Source organism: Rhipicephalus sanguineus, chromosome 3, assembly GCF_013339695.2.
Source record: "Rhipicephalus sanguineus isolate Rsan-2018 chromosome 3, BIME_Rsan_1.4, whole genome shotgun sequence".
Lineage (NCBI taxonomy): Eukaryota > Metazoa > Arthropoda > Arachnida > Ixodida > Ixodidae > Rhipicephalus > Rhipicephalus sanguineus.
Genome location: NC_051178.1, coordinates 32,638,798 through 32,663,681, shown reverse-complemented (window position 1 = coordinate 32,663,681; position 24,884 = coordinate 32,638,798). Strand labels below are relative to the sequence as shown.

Here is a 24,884-nt window from a genome sequence, read left to right as displayed (position 1 = left end):
GTCCAGTCTCTCTGATGGATGTACCGCGAAGCAAAGCGGTGAAACCATTTAAACTGAACGTAGGTTGAAAGATGATTACTGCCTCGAGTATCCAAACCCGTCGGCCAACATGCAGCAGAAAGAAGGCTCCTGGATGCAAGCGCAAAGCCAAGACAGCTGCTGTAAGAAGTATCACGAATAAATGCAGGTGACGCGTCGTTGAGCACACTTACTTGGCCAAATATCTGCCACGACAATTCATTGCAGTGCTACGACAGAAGGGATGATGTGCATTGAAGTCACCAATCACAATGCGTGGGCTCTGTGCGGCTTGCAGCACGGTCCTCAGGTGGGAGCAGTCGGTCTTCCCGCTTGGGTAGATGTATTCGCCGATTACTGAGAACGTCTGCCTTTTATGTGCTATAGTCAGGCTCACGTAATTGTCGCCATTATGGGACCCGATGTCCTGTCTTAAGCACGTCAGATCGCGGTGTATACAAACTAGTACTTTGCTTGTACTTTGATCGCCTCGAGACGAAATCTGGCTGTACCAGAGATACGAAAAGTTAAACCCATGTTTGGCTCGCAGATAACAATAGCTGATAATTGGTACATAAAAACCCGTTGTATGAAATCCGACAGACGGCCACATAGACTTCGAGTATTCCATTGTGTAACAAGCGACTAGCGCATGCGTTCTGTGTATATAAATGCCATATTCGCTTATTGAAGAACCACTAGATGTGACTTTAGAATATCAAATAGCTGTACTGCAGCATTTGGAGCGGGGGTGTTTAGGCCGCCTAGGATCTTGAACATACAACCCATCAAATTTTTAAGCACGGACATGACGCCTGCATTACCCGCCGTTTGGGTTTCTTCATTACGTGGAGCAGTACTATAACAAGGGGCCCAACACGCGGTTCTTTATGGTAGCGAAGGCCACTGGACCTTCGACGTATGCAGGGTCAATGACTGGTTGCCTTGCACTTGCGCAAACTGTAAATGTGCTGAAGCATGCGTATCGCCCTTTCTCGACGGCAAAAGGAGGGAAGAAGGTGGTGAAGGCTCGGCTTTGCGTGATGATTATTCTGCGCGATGAGCATTGCTCCTTCGTGTGCGTCGGAGTCGTGAACGACATCTACGGCGCCGCACAGCCCTTGTAGCTTCTCTAAGAGTGGAATCGTCTAGAACCATCCTCTTCAGAATAAGTATTTTATTCCCCATTTTGGGACTTTCACTTCACGTTGCGTCGTGTGCGACCGAGCATTTTGGACATTTCGCAGCCGCGTTGCAGTTATCACCATCATGAAGCCCACCGCAATGCTTGGAGGCTACTGCACCCTTGGAAACTGCACTGACGTGCCCGAATTTCAGGCATTTATGGTACTGTTGAGGCCTCGGTGCGTAAGGACGCTCGGAATGGCTCACATACCCAACCTTTACATTCATAGGCAGCGTCGCCGACTGAAACACTACTTTCACACACTGGAACCATCCAAAGAAATGAAAACCAAGAACGGGGGCAAATGGATGGATGGTGGAACTTTATTAAATATAGTCCTGAGAGACGCGACTGATGACAGCCATTTTTGAAGGCTGGAGTATATTATCCCTTCGTCCACATCGTAGATAACTCCTGCTGTCGTTTCCCTTTCATACTCGGAGATTCCACGAACCGGAATGTTGCCCAACTGTACAATCGCATTCAGTGTGTCCAGTATAGCCTTCGTAGTGGTTTCCGCAAACAGGATGTTCCTTCGAGCGTTAATGCGTATTTCTGCAGCTTGGCGAGCGGCAAGAAATTCAAAATAGTCCGACAGGCTTCGCCTGTTCAGAGAGTTCAAGTTGTTTGTCATCGATGTCGACTCATACGAGATTGTATAAGACCTCAAGCTACTCGCCTTTTTCGGTGCCCATCGATCAGTAGGCGATGTCCCCCTGAAGTTGCTCTTCAGCCGGCGCCCTGATGCGACAGTAAAATCACTGTACGAGGCCATATCTTCTGTGGAAGAGCCATCGAAAGTGTCACTGTGGACAAATAAATTCTAAGCGCACATACTGACCAGGACAAAGAACACGTATGACACACAGGCGCTAACTTACGTCATACGTGTTCTTTGTCCTCGTCTCTTTGTGCGCTGAGAATTTATTGATCGTGTCATACGAACACGCCCAAACCGCCACATTTGTCATTGTGGAGCGTTATCGATGTGACAAGCTATTGCAGAACGAGGAACAGTATTGAAAAACGTGGTACTAAAGAAATAGATGTGATGCTGTATTGTAAGGGGAAATGGACAGGAGAAACTAGAATGCTTCAGTACTGAATTTGCACAACACATGCATGGTAACCTTGTAGAGGTTTGTAGATCCCAAACACTATTACAGCGAAGCTGCATATGGCGAGGCAAAACGTATCTCCATAGGCACGTTGTCTCTAACGCAGGTATGTGCCACAGAAATTCGACAAGCCCAACTGCACACAACTGTTCCACTGAAATGTCACGAGACCTAGAATGCGGGAAAAATACCCACGCTGCTCCAATAGCGCCTCAAGGTCTAGCCCGAAAAAGCAAGCGCATGCTGCAAGCCAGACAAGACGACCCATGTCGTGGCAAAGAGACGCATGGTGCTCAATCGAAAAAAAAAGAAAGACGAGGCACTACGCAGAAGTGCCCCGAAGACTGAGGAAGCAGCGGAGCTGGTGGCGTTTCCCTCCTCCTCACCCTCACTTCCCTTTCCCGCCCCTTGCTATATTATACTACACATGGCTGTGCTTGCTGTCGCTTTTTTTCTATCTTTTTTCTTGCGTCTGTTTTTTCTCTCTCGTTCTCTCTTTTATTGCGATAGCAATTATATGGACAGTCTCGGCTGAATTTTGCCGTCGCCGTCACCGCCGTCACGCACCATATATGTATAAGTATGTATATATATGTAAACGCCCCAAAGAAAAATAATTCAGAAAAATGCTTCCGAATCGCGGAATCGAACGAGGGACCTCTTGTTCCGCAGCGAGTGGCGCTAACCAATACGCCACGAAACGCGGATCCTCCACGCAGCTAACGGCGAGCATTATATACACACCCTTTACCGCTGAACGGACTCAGAGACGGCAGGCGCTTATAAGCGTTTCTTCATTACCAGCGAGATGGCGCTAGGAGCGCGACGGGCGTATTTAAAAGTCGGCGAGCTCGCTCGCTTCTTCTTATATTACGCAGGAAGAACCTTGCCGTTCCACTGTCTGCTCGCGCGGTTTTCTCGTGGTGAGGGGAAGAGGGGTGTTTTGAGCTTTCACCGTGATGTCCGCGCTCATGTTATGGAGCATATGAAAGTCACTCGAGCTCAAGGGACGCCGCTAAACGAACAAACAGAAGATGAGCGCGAACTACCAAGTGTCACTGCTCGACACTTGAAGCACGTTAGTTTCCTTCGCTGCTTCGGCCGCCTTTGCAACAGAAGCGCTGGTCAAACTGAGAGTATCCATTGGCGAGCCTCACTTCGTATAGCATTAGTTTCTTGCTATCGCATTCATTGTATCGCCCTTGCGGCGAAACTGTGACTTTTTTCTTTTTCTTGCTCTGTCTTTCTATCCTTTTCTATCTTTTTTTGCCTCTCTTTCTCTCTATTTCTCTCTCTCTCTTTCTTTATGTCTCTGTTCTCCTTGTCTGGCCTTCTTTTTCTCTCTTTCTTCCCTTTCTTTCTCTCTGTTTTCCTCTTTCTGTCTATATCTTTCTTTATATCGCATCAGGGTTATTGCACACCACGCCGGACAAAGTGCACGTGTTCTGGGAGCGAAGCAGGTGAAGAAGAGGACGAAGAGAGCGCGGGCCGGTTCATGATGATGATAGTTTGCTGGTGTCGCCACCTGGCATAAGGGAAAGCTTAACCGCTCCCCTGTAAATCTTTTAGCTTCGCGACTTTTAGGCAGTGAGAAGTGACTGCTGTATTTATTCTCTTTGGTTAACATTGAATATACTCGGCTTGCATTGGCTTAATAACGCCTATTGCTGGCTAAATGTCACGAAATCATTGCTGAAGACCGTTAATGTTCATTTACTGCAAATGTTGACTAGTGTCGCCATATGGTACTTGAATGTTCGCCAGGTTGGCTAAATTATCTTAAGCCGTAATTACTATTGGCTGTCTGTAAGGCCACCGCCCGTTTTAACAATATTGTAGTTATTTACTCTTAGCCAAACGATGGTCTTTCATATAGATAGCTTGATAAGAAGCAGACTTTGTTTGGCTTGAAGATGTCCAAAATAATTGATCGGAAATATGTTAAATGAGAGATCTCATGATGAAAAAATCGGGTACAAAAAGTTCAACCAAGAGCCACTGCGAATTTTATTGCGAGGCGTGTCAACCTGATGCTTCTTTCCTATTCGGATTCACTTGGAGAGTCTTCTTTCGATGGTGACGAGCTTTCTTCTTTCTTTCCGTTCAGTTGGCTTAGCAATTGTTCTCCAGCTCCTGACGGAAGAATGCCCTCCGCCGGTTTTAGAAGTTCGGTGAATGGCTTGGTGAGGCGCTGTATACCCAGTGAGTCATCATCCGCACGGCACAGGACAGCTGCAAAACAGCGAGCTCGTGAGTGATAACGATTCGGAGGTATTAAACTATAATCCAATCGCTTTGCATGCAAAGCATTAACGGGCTGCTGCTGAGATCACTCACAGCGGCAAGAGTGTTAGCAACTCCCTTCACGGGAGTAAACGCTTGTCCCATATTTCACTCCCTTTTCAGGAATGCTGGGAACTCTCTGCTACACAAAGGAGGCACAATCTCTCGGCAGAGTCCTCCTACTATGGCTGACCGAGAGTAATACCCTTGCCACGCGTAGCAACTTAAGTGCACTGTGAGGGAGTGCACTCCGCCGCTAGTGTCATTCGTACGCTGTTACACACACTCTAAAAACTGAAACTCCTGCAGTGAGAGTTATAGAGCTGTGTTACTCCCACAGATCTCATTATACTCTCTCTCAGGGAGGCGCTTTACTCTCTTTTGGCCAGGAGGAGTGAAAAGGCCTTTCACTCCTCCTGGCGAAAGAGAGTAAAGTGCCTGTTTCACTCCCGCATCCCACGAGAGAGTAAAAGGTTGTTTTACTCTCTTGCCATATAAAAGCTTGTTTCAGAGCTTGTTTTAGTCTTGCAACTCTCCAAATATAACGAGCTGTAAAGAAAATTTCGTGCAGTCTAATATCTTTGGCAGTAGCTCAATCGATGAAGTGACGGCGATAGATTCCTCGTCAACTTATCGCAACGAAAACCGCTGACATGCACAAAGAATCTGCGATCATAAATGTACGCGATTATACTCACACGTACGCACACTCTGAGTCAGGTCCTAGTTATTAACTGTCTAGAGGCGGCACGCCGCAGCGTACGCAATAAAATGCTGTGGACAGAAAGCACGAGAAAAAAAAAGAAGAAAAAAAGGGGGGGGGGACCTTTAGTTTCGCCTTTAAAACGCGACAGCGGTATTCGTACACACGCATGGTCGCGCGCGCGCGCACACACACACACACACACACACACACACACACACACACACACACACACACTATCGCCTTCTCAATCGCTAGCTTGCCTGCGCTTCTCGATGGAGACGTATACACAGTGCCGCAAGGAAAGCCAAAGTGCAAACGCCCTCTCTCTCTTTGCATCTACCTCGACTTTTCGCTCACGACCAACCAACGCGGCTTTTTCGCTCAGAACCAATGACGCCGACGCCGCCGACACCGGAATTTCTGCGAGACGAGCTCTTTGACGCTATCGCGTCCAAAAAAAAAAAAGATATATATAAACGCGACTTCCTTCAAGCAGCCGCTAAACGGGAGGGCTGTTACATGAGCCGCCGAGAGCAACACGATAACGCAACCTTACGACGCAGGCACGCAGGCGCGAGCGAGGAAAGACAAAATAAAAAAAACAGACACACACACACACACACACACACACACACACACGCGCGCGCGCACCAGGAGAGGAGAAGCGTGCGTGCTCAAGTCGAAGTCTCGCCGTCGCCCGTCGCTGCCTTCGCCATTTTCTCCCGTTGCCCGGTCAGCCCGGTGATCGAAGTTTCCGAATTGCTCAGCTGTGCCGGCTGTGCGTGCCCGTGTCCTGTGTGTGCGCGACTCTGATCTCAACGCTGGACGTGAACGGCATTTAGCGACGGCAGTGCAACATCGCGTACTGTGAGCGTGTTCGTGTTGGTTTCATGATGGTCTGAAGACTCAAGCGTGCTTGCACCTTCGTGTATTCGTGTTCGGCCAGCACCTGGTTAGGCACAGTCGGAAATGCGAACGGTAAGTGGTGCTTCTGTGTTCTCAGTTTCGTGTCGCTCACGTGTGTAGTGCTGCACAGTGTGTCGCGTGGAAAGTACAATAAAAAGCAGAATGGAAAAGCATTAGGCGCACATACGTGTGATGCCTGATGCGCGTTTAAAAAGCTTTTGTGAAGGCACACGCTTCGCACGGCCAGTCTATCGAAGAGCGGGTACGCCTCAATGAAGACAATTTGTGCTATACAATTTCTTTGCTTGACATAAAGCATGAATGCGGCAGCGTGCTTTCAGAAAATATAAACAAGCGAGAGGCCGCGGTTATCACTCCGTCATGTGTGTATTAAGGCTAACTTTTGTTTTCAGTTGATATAGTTATTGTAGTTGTCAGCCTCGGTTGTACGATGGTTGCGGTGCTCGCTGCCGACCCGAAAGTCGCGGCTTCGATCTCGGCCGCGGCGGTAGCATTTCGGTGGAGGCGAAACGCTAAACGCCTGTGTACTCTGCGATGTCAGTGCACGTTAAAGAAAACAGATGGGCGAAACTTCAGGAGCCCTTCGTCGCGCCCTTCACTTTTTTAGAAAAACACCTATTTTCATAATTCATTTTCGGTAAAACACCCCCCTCCATCAGAATTTCGCTCCCCCCCTTCCCCTGTGGCTACGGGCCTGGCGTACGCTATTCCAAATCTCCCTAATATTAGTAAGTGGGAATACTTTTCGATAACAATCTTGCATTGCGCACTTTGTTCGTCTCTAAGACAAAAAAAGAAACAGCATACCATATATAGGGTAATAACGTCATTAGGTTGGACTAGAACGAATAAATTATGCTGCAGAGATATGATTATGGCCATATTATGTGAAAGTTGTCTGCTAAGTGACAGCGTTTATGGTGAAGCACGTGCATTTTACGATATTGTCACTTAATCCGTGACAATTTTGTGACATAATTAGTGACATCTTGAACTTTCCTGAATTTCATGTGGATATTCTCATCGAGTTGAAGATGTGCGAGTTGTGCCAGGCTTATTCAGTCACATCAGTGCAAGTCAGCTCAATGCAATACTGATGGCAGAGGGACAATAATTAAAAAAATGTGACTCTCATAAGACTATTATGAAGCTTTGAAGCAAGGCTAAGCAGCCATTAAACATTATCACAGTTAAAAAAAAACTAATGTTCAGCAAGAACAGAACACCTTTCGTCATTTCTTATGGTTTACTTCTTTAAGTCATATGTAAGCTTCCTACCTTCATGCTTCTTGATGAATGTGAATATTGTGTTTAGTGCAGCACCAGAAGCAGTAGACAATGGCCCGCAGGTCACCAGATGACTCTATCGCAAATTCTCAAAGGATGTGCTGTTGTGCACCTACTCCTTGCTGCTGTATCATGCTTTGTTTTGAGCTCTTTCATTAGCATGATACACGGCAAACAACTTAATTTATCAGAAACTCAAATGCTGTGTTTTTGACGAAATGGTAGGTGTGGGGTGAACTTGAAACCACAAGTATTTGCTTTCTAGTCTCGCACAGGCAGTGAAATTTGTGGTTGGCTGTAGGTTGGCTGTAGGTTATGAATGTTTGTGCAGTTGGCAACACTACACTACTGAACTTGATGTGTATATTTGTAAATGCTGCAAGACTTAAAATGAAGGAAGGAAAGAAAGAAATAGATGGGAAGACAGGCAGGTTAGCCACTTCTCAAACTGGCTGGCCATGCTATGCAAAGGAAGAGGGTACGAGGAATAAAGGATAATACAAAAGAAACTTTACAGAAAAAGAACAAAGCAGGAAAGAAGAGTATGATGCCTCGTAAAGTCTGTCTCTAAGCTCACTTTTGCGTAAGAAGCACAGCAGCACTTTCAATGCTAACATCAAACGGGAGCAGCAATAAAAAAGCTCTGGAATCGTTTTTCCTGAGATTAAAAAAAAACGCTTAATCTACACTGCCAGTTTTGTATTATGTACTGAATTAGTTCTTGGTGTTCGAGTGCATTAGGATAATAAATTTAGAGTTAAAAGATTGTTACATGCATGGACGTCTAACTGAATTTATGCCGGTTATCTGAATCAGGTATTGGTGTGCTTTACAGCTGTTTAGTGCAGCATGAAATAGTCACTGCAAAAAATCTGTACATTTTGTTTTTCTTTGCAGATGGTGCTCAAGATGGCACATGCAACGCTATGCAGCTGTGGACACCAGCAGCTTGATAAGAACTCTTGAAGCTCATCTGGATGCTTCACAGAACCTGGGTTGGTAGCAGTAATCTCGTTAGGAGAGAGTGATCAAATAGAATCCATTTCTGAATTGTGCAATGCATACCTGTGTTTAATGAAGCAAGTCATTGATACATTGGAAACATTGAGAGTATCACTATATTGAGTCCAATGTCATGGTAGCTCTTATCTCAGTCATCCGATACAGTATGCAGAATCTGCACCTGCACTCTGTCATGCCTATAACACTATATTTAATTTACAGTGGAGTGCCTCGATAATAGACACCTGTAGCATGATATTGACTGTATTGTGAGGGATTCATAGTGTTCCTGGCGAAGTGATCAGTACTTATATAACGGCAGTGCTAAGAAGACAAGGACAAGAAAGTGCACATCAAGAGCGCTTACTCACAACTGAAAGCTTTATTGCCTAAACTTGAACCTCGCCTATTACCCGCCAACTAGTTCACATTCCCGTTTTGCTTCAAACAGTCAGTATTGTGATGCATTACCTTAACAATGAAGTGGCATATACATCGATATACATTGAAGCTCACTAGCGCATTGTTATTATGGTGTTTAACTTTATTTTTGTGTTTGGTAGTTTCAAAACCATTCACAATTTGCGACACAAATGTTAGTCCTGTTGTGAGTCACAACAGGACTAACAAAGGATAGGCTGCATACGCCTTGTGATTTAGGTTATCACTGTTAGGAAAATTTTTACATTCATTTCCACTTGATAGTTATATTAATTGCTTGTCTAGTTTGTGTTGGCTAGGGGAGATTTAAGGTAACAGCAAGCAGTAAGCAGCATATAAAATTTTCAGTATGCACGCATTTTATAGTTGGCAGAAGCAGGATGGTGCAGTGCTTACAGGCAGGTGCTATGTGCACAGCTGGTTTAGTCCGAAGTGCTGTGAGAAAGACAACATCTAGATGTTGCTTTGGCATAAACAGAGCTTTATGTTTAAATGTAAATTAAAAAATTGAGGCTGTCCACTGTGGCATGCCTCATAAGTACTATATATCTATATTTGTCCCGTCTAGCCTAGGATTTTAAATAATTTATTTGGGAGAACTTGCACTAAGTTTTGAGGATAAATGAATTATTTTTGTAATAGGAGTTGCCTCCACAAAACAACAAGCAACACTGCACACTAGCTATTGTACCTTGTTCTTTTGCTAGGTGTATAAAAACATGGCAGCAAAACATGGACAAGCAATTGAGCCTCGTCTTTCTGTATTATAATGCTGCGTCTTTCTAGATATTACAAGAATGAAAGTGTGCTGCACACTCTGCATATCTCACAAGAAAATACTTGGCAGCTTCTTAATTTTGTATTTTTCTGTTTTTTTTGGAAAAGTCTGCAGTAAGAGAAGACAAGTGGGTATTTTGTATGGATGCAGAAAGCTTAAGACTTCTTTGCTTGATATCTTTTTCAGGAAGACTGAACACTTTTGGCAAAGCAGCAACAGTCCTGGCCCACCTGTTTGTCTACAAGACGGTCTCTTCTGTGAACACTCCTGTGCCTTACAGTATACTATACTGATGATCTTGTACATCTCTCAGTATTTAGGATTGTCAGCACTTGGACTGCTGCACTGTGTTATGCACGGTGCTGAGTCCAAACTTTCCAATAACAGTATGCATTTGAAAATTTTACATGGCTTGAAAAGATGCTGAATGTAAACTCATTTAACTTACTAAGCATGGTTCTTTACTGTTTTACAGCCGTTATTTATTCCCTGGTCAATTTTTATTCAACCTCATGGCATGTCCAGTCCTTGGCTCTAATGTGCCAAGCCACCACCAGTATTGATGGGCAATTTTTAATTCAAAGCATGTTATTGCCTAACTCCGAGGTAACTTTCCTGTCACGGTATTCGCGGATTCATTTTCAATGTGGCACTTCTGCATGAGCCATAAATTGAGCTGTTGAAGGTGACGAGGAACCAATTTTCCGGTCGCATTTCATGACACTAGCGGGCATGTAAATATTGTAACCATTGGTCTACTATTTATGCATAATAATGCGGGTGAATAGGGTTGCGAAATAATGCCATGTTCCCAAGCTTAACTTTATAAATTTACATTATTTCTTAAAAATATGTGAATAAAGGCGACTGTGTTTACAAACCTTGGCAGATGGATCTATGGTCGACACCACAGGTCTTTATACAAAACATTGAACTGCACAATCATGCGTAACATGTTTTCATGCCTGAGGGCAAACTAATGCTATATATAAGAAAAATGGTACACCACCATGCCTAATTGTTGCAAGCCTTCATTACTTATCGAGTTGCCTTCATGTGTAAGCAGACACCTAGTTCTCTGTGCATCAGAGGCATAGGCAGAAATTTTTTTCGGGGGGGGGGGGGGGGGGTCGTCTCCTTGATTTGAAGTGGGAGCCGGGCAGGCAGATGTGTTCAGTTGTCATTTTGGGCTCTGTATGCCATAGCAAAAAAACATTTCGAGGGGGGGGGGGGATGCCCGGTGGTGTGCCCCCCTGGCTACGCCACTGCTGTGCATGCCATCTCTTTGGATTGTACTTGCATACTGGCATTTCGAAGTGTATGTGTCTTGCTTTGTGATGAATTTTCGAACTATACTTTCATAATATTTTACTGCTGTGAATTAGTGCTCAGGTTGCATTGTGTATGTTGTTTCATCTCTTCAATAATGAGCATAGGTTCTGTGGTAGATGAAAATGTATAATTTACATTGACATTGTGAATGTTATTGTTTTGATTCTAATAAAGTGCTACAACCAGCATTTATTGTATCATTTGAAGTTTTAAGAATTTGTAATGCATTCAAACAAAAAAGTCCTTGTACATGTAAAAGAAATTGTTCAGGCTCTGATATATAGGTCCTGGTTCTCAGCCATGGATGTTTTGGAGACCCCTTGTGGACTGGTGGAAGTGATGAGGGACCCCTTGCAGTGAGAAGTAAGGAGGGGGGGGGTGAGGGCTTATAAATTAGCACAACATGCAGCGTGAAACAGGTGCCTTGCGTTTCTCCGTGGCAAAGAATGGTCAAACTAAAGTGCCACGCCAATTCAATCTCAACAGCTTGTCACTAAGTTGTGCGATCTGCCGCCACATTTCAGCTGTTTCTCGCTACGCTTTCTCTTCAAATATGCAAGCCTGGAAAAGCACATGTGGTAGAAAATTGCAGTAAAAGCTTTACAGCCATCTCATGGAAAGCATAAGTCAGCTCTGCCGCAATGCATAACCGTTATGCGGTGAAGCAAAACAAAAAATAGTGGGGGCCGCTGTCATTGGACATATTGTTTCTTCAAAAAAGGCGTATTTTCTTTTTTGTTCGAAGATGCGTTTCGCGGACCCCCAGAAATGGCTTCGCTGACCCCCCCCCCCCCCCCGCTTTAGAACCACTGCATGCTATAGATAATGCTTGCGTTACCAGATGGGTTTAATGATTCTTACAAAACATCGTGCAAATAAGCGACAGGCAGTAAACGGAAACAGATCAACTGTGATCGAACATTGATGGGTTGATCATTTATCAATGGTCGCATAATTTGTAGATTTGGAATCAACTACAGGTACACGAGGTAGTAGGGGTGCACATGGCACCCACTTTTTTCAGTTTTTATTTATCTGCTGCACTCATGTTCGTGCTATGTGTAATCCTGAATGACGAAAAAGTCAAGTTGTGTCCTACCGTGACAAAAATATTCTAATTAAAATGACACCTTATTTTCTGAAGAACAGCTGTTTCACTGAGGCATACAATAATGCCTTTTTTTTTAATAGGTACTGCACAATCTCTTCAGGAGTAGTGCCAACTACACGCGGACGTTCGCAATACAGAGGCGCAACAGTATTATCTTTTCTATTTTAAGGGAGGCATGTCACTCGCGAATTAATGGACATCGTGCTTAACCTTGGTGGACGCCTTCGACATACATTTGAACGACGGCGTGATACAGAAGAGTAAGGGTTGCTTAGTAAAAGGTAGCTAGTCTCCGAGTATAAAAGCAAATAAATACTGACTATGACTAATTCAGAAGCACTGTATGTCGTGCTTCAACGCGCGTAAGTGCTCATCACGCAAATATTCGTCTAACTGCTCAGAGGTGCCGCTGACCCTGCGTGCAGATCGCAACAGCACCTACACGCGCAATAAATGCACATGCTTGTATAGGTGTACGCTAAAATACCCTTGGAACTCTGACATCGACGTATGTAACAAAAATATGCGACATATGATGGTCTTCGAACAGCTGAGAACGCACTGCCGACACTTGCAGCTTGCGGCAAAAATAACTAAAACTGCTCCCACAGCACACGCTCGTAGAATACACATACGTGAGTTTCGCTATCTAAAGGTACTTTTCACGCCGGTATGGGCAAATTTTTGGGCGAGCGAGACATCCACGATGTATGGTGAACACACAAAAAACACACGTTTATCATTTCTCTTGCGGCTCGACAAACGACGAACAGAAGTCGGAGCTGAAGGTGCTAACGGTGGCCTTCGTGAGTTCATGGCGCCGCGCTAACTATTTACTAACCTAATCCACGCGCAAACACACGCCGATGATGCAAAAAAAGAAGTAGCAAGCTCCGCCCTCTCGTTGCAAACCACTTGGTAATTATATAAGGCCGTGAAAAGTCAACCAAGCACGCGGTGGCTCTGTGGCGTAGTAGTTAGAGTGTCTGCTTTCGGTGCTTGTGGTCATGAGTTCGATTCCTGTGTCGTGTGCGATTTGTATGTGTTGTCATATGTGCGTGTTTACATTGATGTCCATTTTCTGATTACCCCTAGAGATAAGCATTGCAGAAATTATTCCGTGAAACGTTGTTCGAGTGCCAAATTTTTCTTTTTCGCAGCCGCTTTGTGTGCCGTAGCTGCCGCCACGTCAAGTTGCGCCATCTATGGAGGATAAAAACAACTAACCGATACATAATGTATGACCTTCGAGATTCCGGGATTGTCGCTCGCTAAGCCTGCATCGTTGATTATTTGAGTATGGCTCTCGAAAACGGTGCCGAATCGACACGAATACCTTGCTGTCGAAGCTTCAGGACGTGAACCTAAAGCAAATAAAAGCATCAGTTCGGAGATAACGAGCGACAGAGCGCGCGACGACCACTTGATAGATTCGAGGTGGACGGCAATCGCTTTCAGCGGCGCGGCCATGTTTACCGGGCGTGCGTATGCGCAGTTCACACCCGGTATTCCGGTGCCGGACAGACTAAAATCCTCTAATGTATGCGTTTCGGTTGCGAGCGCTCTACGTGTTTTGGTTGCGTGAATGTGTGCGCGTATGAATGTGCCATTTTCTGTGCTCGATTAATTTTATTTCAAAGCTGTTTCAACGTGATAGCTTTACTCCCTCGGAGGAGTGCTTTCACTCTATCGCAGACGGAGTGCTGTACTCCATGAGGAGGCGTTGAATCACTCCCTGTCTAGAGGGAGTTGTTTCACCCCGGAAAAGGGAGTGCCCAGCGGGACAAGCCAAAACTCTCACAAAGGGAGTGCCCCGATGCCCTTTCTTCTAAGAGTGCAGGAACGCTTAGTGACACTCGCTGCGAAGCGCGCTTGCCGGCGAGTGCGTTCACCAAACTCACTTCGCTGCGACGGAGTGTGTAGCCTTGGTAGCAGTGACTGGAAAATAAATATGGTATTATTCGTAGCGCAGTTCATAGCATTGTTTCATCTATCGTTTTCGTTATTGGGAATATTCTTACGCATTAAAACGTATTATACCACAAACAACTGCTCTGCTATTCTCGCTCTCAGGCAGTTTACAGCCACGACCGCCAGGGGCATGCCCAGCACACGCCGTACAATGGCCGCAGCCGCCGAGTTTGTACGTGAAGTTTATTTTAATGGCTGCCTACAGCTGCAACAAATTATTACGTATGAAACATTGCCTGCAACAACAAATATCTGTTGTGCTACTTAAGTACACATCGCCATTACCATCATTTACAAAGTACACCTCCCTTTCTCATGTAGCAGCGTGCCGCCAAAGGGACGTTGCGGGCCGTCAGTGCACTCGCTCAAAGTGACACTCAATTTGCCAGTCTGACCGGGGTATAAACATGTTCACTCGCAAGAGTAAAGCGACTGTTCTGAAATAGAGAACATACACTCTCAGCAGGAGTTGCGCTACTCCATCGCAGAGTTTTCCAATGCTGGATGAGCTAGAGTGCGCAAACTCCCTCCAAGAGCAGAATCAATCTTGCAGCTAGGACTAACGCTAAAAAAACATGGTTGATCCCTCCGTCATAGGAATCGGAATAACACGAAAGTAAAACGTGCCCTTATAGAAGTAACTAAATGTTTACTGTATATTGATACAAGAGAGTTTGCACAGTGTATATTGATGTCTGGCAGCTATAGCACCGTTTAACGTCGATGCCCCCACTTTGATGCTTGGTGGTACATCTCCATGCCGACAACTAACGTCCGTGTTCAACGATTAAACAAACCCTTGTGGTAGCCGTAGTAGTTGGCGGTGAAAGCGTAATCAGAGAACGAGTTGTAATAGCCAGAAGAGTGTCGCATATTGGACGCAGAACTTGGTCGCCATCCCGCGGCATGTTAAAATGTGATTGAACACCAAGCGCCGGACTAGAGCGAAACGCAAAGCGCGTCGTGCCGCCCCGGTAGCCCGCCAGCGATTTTTCTCGGGGCGAGCACGTGAGCGGGGAACGCGGTGTTACAGCCAGGTGAGGCAGGCCCGCGTCGCAGAGCATTAGCATGATGCTGTGAGCGAGGCCGACGCTTTTACGACGCTTGTGTTAAGGTCGCCACCTCGCCGTATGTTAAGGCGTTGACAAAATTGCACTTCTATTGAAAACGCGCCGAATGGGACGAACATGTAACGCGTTGCAGGTACTAATCGTGGAAGCCACAGTAACGATGAATTACTTTACTTTGCCGCTCCCAGAAGGCAACACCACCCCGCCGACCGGGATAGTGGTAGATATAAAAAAGCACGTTTGTACAGCCTCTAGAGTCTGTGACCGTGGCGCAGTGGATAGTGCGCCCGGCATCTGTTGTTGTGGACCGAGCGGTCGTCGGTTCGATGCCCGTTCATGGAAGTTTTTTTCTTTGCCATCTGATTGTGTACAATTTTCGACGTCGTTTCCGTGACGGAAATACGTCACTGAAGTCTTGGTGGACCCCGGCATAAAACACTTTCGTGTTAAAAAGGGAACCGCCGTGAGTTTCCTACAATCTTACAGTGAACATGTAAACTGAGAATGTTTGAAGCTTACGTGACCTACACAGAGTGGATGTACGCGCGCACAATCGTACACAACACAGCAACACTAAACATATGTACCGCTTTCGCTACGGACAACCATACACAGAGTAACCGGTATATATTCGCAATGCCTATACACTGTCGCGCCGCCAAGCGGAATTCAGGAGCGTCCTCTCGAGGAGGGTTAGTAGACGACAAAATGGCAGCACTACGCAGTTGCTCCCTTGTTCGGCTGTGCTAGCCTCAGTGGTAACGCGTTGGCAAGAAAGGAACACTACGACTTTGCATGTTCCCTGCATCAGTGAACAAACCGGGCCCTCCGTGACACGAGGAATCTGATTCGTTCTTGCGAGACGCGAAGTTTTCGTGAAAATACGTGGCAACTCGCGCTTTCAATGCTAGCCCACAGCGTACACATACTATCAGCTTCGCGAGGCTTTCTGTAGCCACGTAGGTTAGTTAAATATTATCGTCTGATATATTCAGTGGAAGCTCACCCTGTTTTACTAGCATATAGCGTTGGTCAGTGTTTCTTGTAGTGCATGAGTCCCATAACACTGTACGCGGGAGGCCGCGCGGGCTCGCGATGTGCCCTTGTATAACTGAGCTATCTGAAGTTGGCGATACATTAAAATAGGGCCTCTATCTTTTGTCAGCAAAGCGCTGTTACGAATCGTGCGAGTGACGTTTCAATCATTCGAGGATGATGATGAAGTGGTTATTGAGGAAAAGGAAGAGGGTGCCAATTTCTGTCTGCCTACAGAGTCACTGGAAAATCAAAGTACCGCACAGGTAGGCTGCACGACGTCGACAGCTGCGGAACTAGCTGCTCTGCGCGCTGCACTTTGTTTGGTTAATCGGGAACCACCTCAGCATTGGTCTATCTTCAGCGACTCAAAGGCAGCCCTACAATCTGTGTTATATTCTCTGCGTCGCGGGCCATACGAACAACTCGTAATTGAAATTCGAGGTCTTCTCCACACTTCATATGAGAAAGGGCACCACGTGACGTTTCAATGGCTGCCAAGTCACTGCAGCGTCATAGGGAACGAACAGGCCGATAATGCCGCTCGGGCAGCTCATGAAAGCACACAGGAAGATACCATCCCACTTTCAAGGTCTGACGCTGCCAGCAGTCTTCGAGGCCTTGCACAGGAGATCACGCTCGCTCTATGGTGCCCACCAAGCAGCCAAACCAACCGGACTAATCGTCAACGCCACCTGTCCTCTTTGATGCATATCTGTATGCCAACTGGACTCCGCCGAAGAGAGGCCACACTGCTTTATCGCTTGTGGCTTGGGGTGGCATTTACGAAATCCTATTCCTTTCGAATTGGAATGGCCGACAACGCTCTCTGCGATGCCTGTCGTTGCGAGGAGACGCTACACCACGTCCTGTGCGACTGTCCGGTATATAATGCTCAGAGACAGTCATTGGCGTCCGTTCTAGCGCGCCTTGACAGTAGACAAATGTCTGTTCAAACAATACTTGCATGTTGTCAACAGAAGACATCACAACTGAAGGCGACGAAGGCACTGCTGAGGTTTTTGAGAGCGACGAACTTGGCCAAGCGACTGTGGCAGAAATGTCGCGTACCACGCAAAAGTGACCAACTGTCACGCAAGAGTGACCGACTGATTCTATGTGTGCTGTGTCATGTGCTATCTTTCTATCTTTCTCTCTCTCTCTCTTTCCTCTCCATCTTTAAATCTACCCCGCCCTGTCCCCATGTGTAGGGTAGCAAACCGGTTGTCCTATACTGGTTAACCTCCCTGCCTTTCCTTCTCTACTATTTCTTCTCTCTCTTGTTTTCCTGTCGGAAATAGAGGTCACGCACGTCTTCCTTTGAAGTTATTTGCATTTATGTAAAAATTTATTGTGCCTACATTTACAATATTGGAGGCCTAAAACGTTGTTTTCCGTGTTTATTTTTGTCGCCTAAAACGTGCTTTTTAGTGCCTAGAAATCTGGCCTCTACTCATGAATGTGACAAGTGAGGAGCGTCTAAAAATTATAATTTTAGCCATCAGAATAATCAAGATTTTTTAGATCAAAGGCGTAAGACTTATTAGCTTTTATTTTGTAGCTGCTACGTCGGATAGATTCAAGAGCTCCGTTTGAAACGTTTATACCTACTGGCTGGAGTGTACTAAACTTGTGAATAAGATATGAGTCCATTGTTTTCTTTCGCTCGGGAACCAGCCGTGTTGACTGAAGTGTATTAAGCTCGAGCTCAGCGAAGTCGTGACCTGCCGCATTAAAATTTTGTGCACTGCTTTCGGTAATTTCATCGTCATGCCGGCCCGATGCGCACTTATTCTAACATTATAAGGCTGCCCTGTTTAGCCAGTGAGCGGTTCGTGACAAAGTGAACTACCGAGCATGTACATACCTAGGCTGGTAAAACTAAATTTGATATGATGCGCGTAATCACTTCCACTGTTTTAACTATAATGTCATTTTCAATGTGTTTGCAAGTCTTACACCTGGGACGAGAACCGGCTGCTTTATTGGCTGCAGAGTGAGAGTTTATTTTTGCATGCACAATGTGTCTTTAAAGTTTCTATTACAGTGACAAACTGCCCTTAGTACGTCGGGAAAAGCTTTCAAAGTCGCTCGCTGCTTGCAACATTGCATTATACTTATTGATGTTTGGGAGAGCATTTTAGTACTTCGTTATAAATGCTAGCGGTTGATTGGGCTGCGCTTTAGGGTTTCTTCCAGCTAGTGCTGATTTTCTAATTTACTTGATCGATTTGATGTAGGCCTTGTTTAGTGGGTCGTGCGGGTAATTTCTGTCAACCAATGTTTTCTCTAGGTTGCTTAAGTAGTGAAAGCCGTCACCGTCGTCTCTACAGATGCTTCTTATACGCCTCGCCTGCACCTGCCGTAGCAAACGCTCACAGGGACTTAGCGGAATGCCCCGCACCTTCGAGTCATGCATTCGCCTAAGACGACTCGAAGGCGAAATCCATCTTCCTCTTCGTCTTTATTCTCGATCGATTGCATTGATTTCCCCGCCACCGAAAGGTTCCTGCACCTGGCGTGGTTTTGCACTGCCTCCGGGATGGGAGGCATTGCACGCTTTCTGCACCTCACGCGCCTCCTGGATCAGCCCACCTATGGCAAAGCGACGAGCTCATTTGATGACGTAATAAGGTGACATGACATGACGTCACGATGACGTAACACATTTCTTCGACATGTGACGTGACGATGACGTCACACGGCGATGCCATCACGTGATTTTTTTCATCACTCTTGTTGACGCTGCCGACGCCGACGGCCACTTTTCGCGTTTGATGAGGCATCTAAGGTTTTCACCTTAAAAAAAACAAGAATTCCTTAATGGGCAAACAGCTTTTAAACACAGTGACATTTTTGCTTAGCGCGTACTCGTTCGCTAAATTTCTTATGGGGCAGGGCGCATGGCTGCGTTTGAGAATACCTAGACATAGACAAGGCTACAACTAAGCGTGCAAATTAGATATGAAATCAGCACTAGCTAGAAGAGCCCCCGTAGCCCAGCCCAACCAGCCGCTAGCGCTTATACGAAATACACAAATGCACTCCCAAAGAAATAATACCCTCCGCAAATATGTTCCAATGTTAGCAAGCAACGAGCAACTTTAAAAGCTCTTCCCGACGTACCAAGGGCCGTTTCTCACTGGGACAGAAATTTTAAAGACATGTTAGTGCATGCAAAAGCAAACTCTCACTCTACTGCCAATATAACAGCTGGTTCAAGACCGAGATGTAAGACTGGCAAACACCTTCAGAATGACGTTACAATCAAATGCACGGGAAGTGAACGTCTATCATACGCAATCTATTTTTACCTGAATAAGTTCAAGCGTTATCTACCCGCCCGAGTTTTCACTTGGTCAGAAGGAGAATATTGGTGAAAGAGGAGAGCCTGGTAATATTAGATTGAATGGGCATCGCGCGGACACGGCGATGAAACTGCCGAAACAGTGGCACAGCATTTCAATATCTCAAACTTTACCTACTTCTGTCAAAGTTCGGGTCCCCGAGAGAGAAAATATAGAGAGTCGCATTGTATTGAGAACTTTATTACACCGCAGGCAATAGTTTTAAACGTCTCAAAGTGAGTTCTTGAATCAGTTCGATATGGTAAGTACACAAAGAAAACCAGTGAGACTTAAGGCTTTTGTCTAGAAATTTCTAACCGTCCTGATCTCCGTGAAATTATTATTTTTAGCTGCTGATCACTTGTGACATTCATGCCTTGTAGCGGCAACAACAACAAAAAAATACTCTTCCTTATTTTGGTTCTTTTATTGATGTGTTTCCGCTTTCATTCGGCACGGCAGCTTACGTGCCGCCCCTGTCTTTTATGCTGCCGCCCCCTCGTTTGAAGCCAACCGTCTACGAGTTGCAGATTGCGGCGGTTGCATAATTAGCAAAATACCCGGCACCGGCAAGTACACAGACACGTGGGTGTACGCAAATAGTCCCTCGAAAGTGCGCCGGTCTCATGCGTATTGTGTGCGCCGTTTTCCGCTAAGTGCTGCTATCTCGATCGTGGGCTTGTCGGCGGTGAGGTGTTTCTGATATGGAAATCCGCTCTTTTATCCAGGTCATTTGTCATTTGACGTTCCTACCTTTGATTGTTGCCTGCCATTAGTGCATTTCCTTGTTTCACGCACGACCGTCGCTTTTGCCTGCAGCCACACAAGTGTTGCGCTGCTAAATACGTGAGTGAAGGTACACCTTGCCGGCATGGAGGCAGGAAAAAGTTAGGAGAGAGCATTGCGTAATTCTGTAGACAGAACCAAATCTTCGCTCGCCCTCATTTTCCCGATAGGGGTAAGGCTAGCTTTCGAAGTGCTCCACCTTTGCGGCTTCAGGAGAGTGCACGAAGCATACACGTTCACGCGCTGTGGGCAGCTGCCTCTTTTAGGAGGCAAGCCCGCTTCTCGAAACGCTGGCTCCAGCGACACCCCCGTCGCAAGAATTCTTCGTTGGCCACAGTTGTTGTTGGAGCGTGATTTTCATGTAGCCATAGAAATGCGCTATTCAGTCCAGGCTTATCGTGTGCTGTTCTAGCAGTGAGAAGCAGATATTAAGGCCTATTTATGTTCGAGTTCTAAGTTGAATTCCTTATGAGCCGCAGTATAAACAAAGCCGATCACAATGTTGGTGTGCCAGTATGCGAAAATGCTTCATAATAGTCTGACAACCTTACCGCATGCAATGGCGACGACGAGGAAAAAAGCCAGCGGGAACTTCACCATCTTGTCCTAGTAAAAGAGAGAATATGTAGAAACGTTACTGAGTGCTCACGTATATGTTTACGTGTCATGTGTGTTCTACTGTTGTTACAAGGTTACTTTTGATGAAGGCCTTGTCCGATCCGAATCGATCGCGTATCTTTAGAATGGATTATGGCACTTTAAGCAGGATCCAAAACACTCATCGGGTTTGGATGAGTTCTAGCGCCGGTCCCATGAGTCGATCGAAAGTAGTCAGGTAATTTGTCTCTTACGCTTTAAATGTTAATAGAAGCGCCTTTTTAAAGATAATATTTATTTGATTTTCAGTAGGGAATATTAAGTGCGAATAGTTATCGCCTGCGTACCATCTAAAACACTTAGAAGTATAACAGCTGTAGGGGCTACTAATTACAATATCACTTTGAATATGCCAGTTTGACAGTAGACTGGCTTATAAACCGGCTTTCCGGATTTTTATCGAACTGTCTTTACTTTCTTATTTTTATTGTTTTTCAATACACTCTAGTAAAGAGCGTAGGCATTAATAAGACTGACAGGAGTTGCAGTCTAGATCGCAAGTTATTTATTTATTGATAACGCTATAAGCCCGTAGGGGCTGTTACAGGGTGGGGTTTTCTTGTAGAAAGAAGTGACGTCTGTCACCGTGTAATGGAAAATATCACGAGAGCAGAAATAAAATTACAAGCAAGTATAATTTTAAAATATGAACAACACAACTTGAAATTTTGTTCAAAAGGAAGCTATGCTGTCAATGCCACTGCAAACTTCCGTTCCAAGGCTATTACACTGAACTCTTGTGCGAGCGAGAAGTGTGTAATTCGCACACGCGAAATCGTGAGTTATAGGGAAAAAAAGGCAATGATTGGTGCGACGAGAACTTATTCCAGGTGGGAGCAGCTATGAGGAAGAGTCCAAATTAAGTTTACCGCTTGAAACTTAATGAATAAACTTTAAGCGGATAGTTTTCCTCCTAATATTTAGAGTTTGTATGCTTGCCCCTGTTTGCAGGGCCGTTGCGGATTGCGCTCGTTGATAAGAGGAGCAAACCAGTCTTACTGCCAATTTCTTGAAGCGCTACAGTTTACTGATTTGGTTGTTAGCGAGGATCTCAAATAACACTCGCTTATTCCAAGGCTGGGCGTATCATCCTCCTGTGCGCTTTGAATCTCACGCTTGGGGCCCCAACTGATAGCTTTCTTTTGAAAAGGCGAAGTTTACGTTGGGCAGCTCCGAAAATACTATCAATGTGGCCTTTTGAATTGGGGATATCCCCGATTGCCTGGAATACGGAGGCCGCACACCTTGGGCGCACGCTGCGCTGGCTCAGAATAAGAGTTAATTTTCCTCCTTCACACCGAGGTATGTACATTTTTTTGGCTGCTTGATTTTTATAACACCGATACCATAATTAAGTTTTAAAGGGACAGACAATTGGTCTGAATGTGTGATTAGTTATTGGCGCAAACCGCGAATTATGGTGACATATTCAAGCATCCTTTTCGTAGTCTGAGTAGGATTAACATTTTTATATCATGCCTAAAAGTCACAAAAACCAGGATGTCGCGCAGCCTAACCGAAGAGCCTTGAAGCTGGATTATGAAGTAGTTCACTTTTTTGAAATAAAGGCAGGGCGCAAAAAAGAGAAAAAAAAAACAGGATAAGAGAGGCAAGAAGACGTGGCGGGCTCTCACTGCCACCTCATTTTTTCCAAAAAATTGTGCGAAATATAGAGTCAGTACATCACACGCGTGCCTGCGCACACATGAAAAAGCGAATCCGTCCAAAGATCTGCTACAGATTGCAGCAAAACAGCTGAAATTCACTCGCCCGCAAACAGACTGACGTCTGACTGACGCAATCTGCGCCCTTCATTTTCGCGGTAAAACGCCTCCAAAAGCTCGCATGCAAGTGTTTCTCTGCTGCGCCCCAGCATCTTCAATCCAGAAAATGAGGGCACACAGCCACACTAAGGTGGATCCAAATAGGTCACGAAGCTTCAGGCGAAAAGCGGTTCAGAACCTATTGCCAGGGACATCAGCAAGGGGAGTTATGGGTGCGGCGAATGAAGAGCGACTAGGTGTGGAGGGAACGAACACTAATAGCGAAAAACCAAGCTTTATTCGAGGGCGAAGCTATCTTAATGTTGTACAAATGAAACATTTACTTCCCAAACAATGTTATGTAGGATCAATGTGAAAAGATTTTAATCATTTTATGACAGCATCTAATTATTTCGATAAACCGTTTTCTTAGCGCCCTCTGACAAGAGGTGCACGTCGTTATTGTTCAGTGCAGCTCTTGCAGAGTATGGAAAGGCGTGCTGGTAAAGTTCGTCTGCGACGAAACGCCTCCTCATGTGTTTTGATGTTCCGCACTTGCATGCGATTGTGGTGAGAATTTAATTTTTGCTGTGCGAGCAATCGTGAGGTGCATTTTATCGTTGGTGAACGTGTTCAGGACGGTGTCCAACGGGCAAAGGGACGATGCGGATAACATTCGACGCCGAGCGCTTGCCTCGGTACCCGTGAAAACGATGTTCTGTGCAACGATGCAGTAGCAACGCACGTACGCCTGGCGACCCATGTCTTCTAGATAAGGAACAGAGGCAACGGTTCGGAATACTGTGCTCGCTGGATTTTCGTGAACCAGTATTCCTGCGGCCCGGTTTCCTTCGTTAACACGCAGTGCCTACTATTTTTCCTGCTATCGGTGAGCAGATCGCCATGCTATCTATCGCGCTACAATTCGCATGCCTGTACACGTTACACGTAACGGTAATTTATCGGATCATAAGGCAAAACATAGTGCACGTAGTGTCCGCGCACTCTTTGTGCTTTTTACAACACTTGGTGCTCATTGTCTGCAGTGTAATAAAACTGTGTTGTTGTGACGATTGTATAAAACAAAACTGTCATAATTCTGGCGTGACTGGGCATCACTTCTTGTTACAACTGAAGAACTGTGCGAAGCAAATAAGCCACGCTGCAAATATGAAAGGTACGATGCTGCTTGCTTTAATTCATCTGAGGAAGATGCCATGAATGCCGAATAAAAGTCGCAAGTTTCTTGGTAACCCCAGGGCGAATTAAACGGCAGTATATACACTTAAACACCACTGTCTAGTCATGAGGCGATATTAGTTTAGCTGGCGTAGAGTGCCTCGATGCGCACGCCCCCGCTTAGAGTGATGTCAGCTTTTGAAAGGGCAGTTGCCGCCTCCTCGGCCTTGGCGGCAGCGTGGCCGCCATTTTGAATCCCCCGCCCGGTCACTTGTATGTGGCGCGCGTGCTGTTGTTAGGTCGGTGGCCGTTTCCTACCAGTTTTATGCGCTCGCTACCGTCACCATGGTCGGGTGTTGCGTGCCGCAGTGCACCAATCATTCTAGGAACGTTGGGAGCTGTATCGTTTTAGAAGATACGAGGTTTATTTGGACAGTAAAAATCAAACGTGACAAGCGGCATCCGCAGAACACATTATGCACTTGCAGCGTAAGTTTCCGGCCGGTATTTCGAATGCACATGCAAGGATAACTTCTGCCGGTGTTAACCTTGCGTAATAAATGGACACACTGATATCAGCTACATGCTTAAAATGCATTGGTTCACGTGTGCATGAATCCTGTATTTTTCTTCGCAAACATTCTTTACTGCACTTGGTTGGTCCTGTATCTGCCTTTGATTTTTGCTTTCGCTATTTTTGTGATTTGAAATGTATGATGGAATATATTATGCGTGTTTGTCTGCAGATCGGATGCTTCTTTTTTCCTAATAATTATTTGTGAGAATTTACGTCCCCAGAACCCCGATATGATTATGAGAGGCGCCGTATATAGTGGAAGGCTCCCGAAATTTTGACCATCTGTTGTTCTTTAACGTACACCTAAATC

General features: G+C 45.6%; 1 long non-coding RNA gene across 1 annotated transcript in view; it reads right to left on the bottom strand.

Moving 5' to 3' along the window:
- Positions 1-4,312: 4,312 nt before the first annotated feature.
- The window catches only part of LOC119384871 (uncharacterized), a 30,927-nt gene continuing 10,355 nt past the window's right edge, over positions 4,313-24,884 (bottom strand). Inside the window, exons 2-3 of the long non-coding RNA XR_005181955.2 lie at positions 20,950-21,004; positions 4,313-4,554 (exon numbers count right to left, since the gene is read on the bottom strand). This is a non-coding gene — a long non-coding RNA (uncharacterized LOC119384871). The remainder of the gene's footprint in view (positions 4,555-20,949; positions 21,005-24,884) is intronic.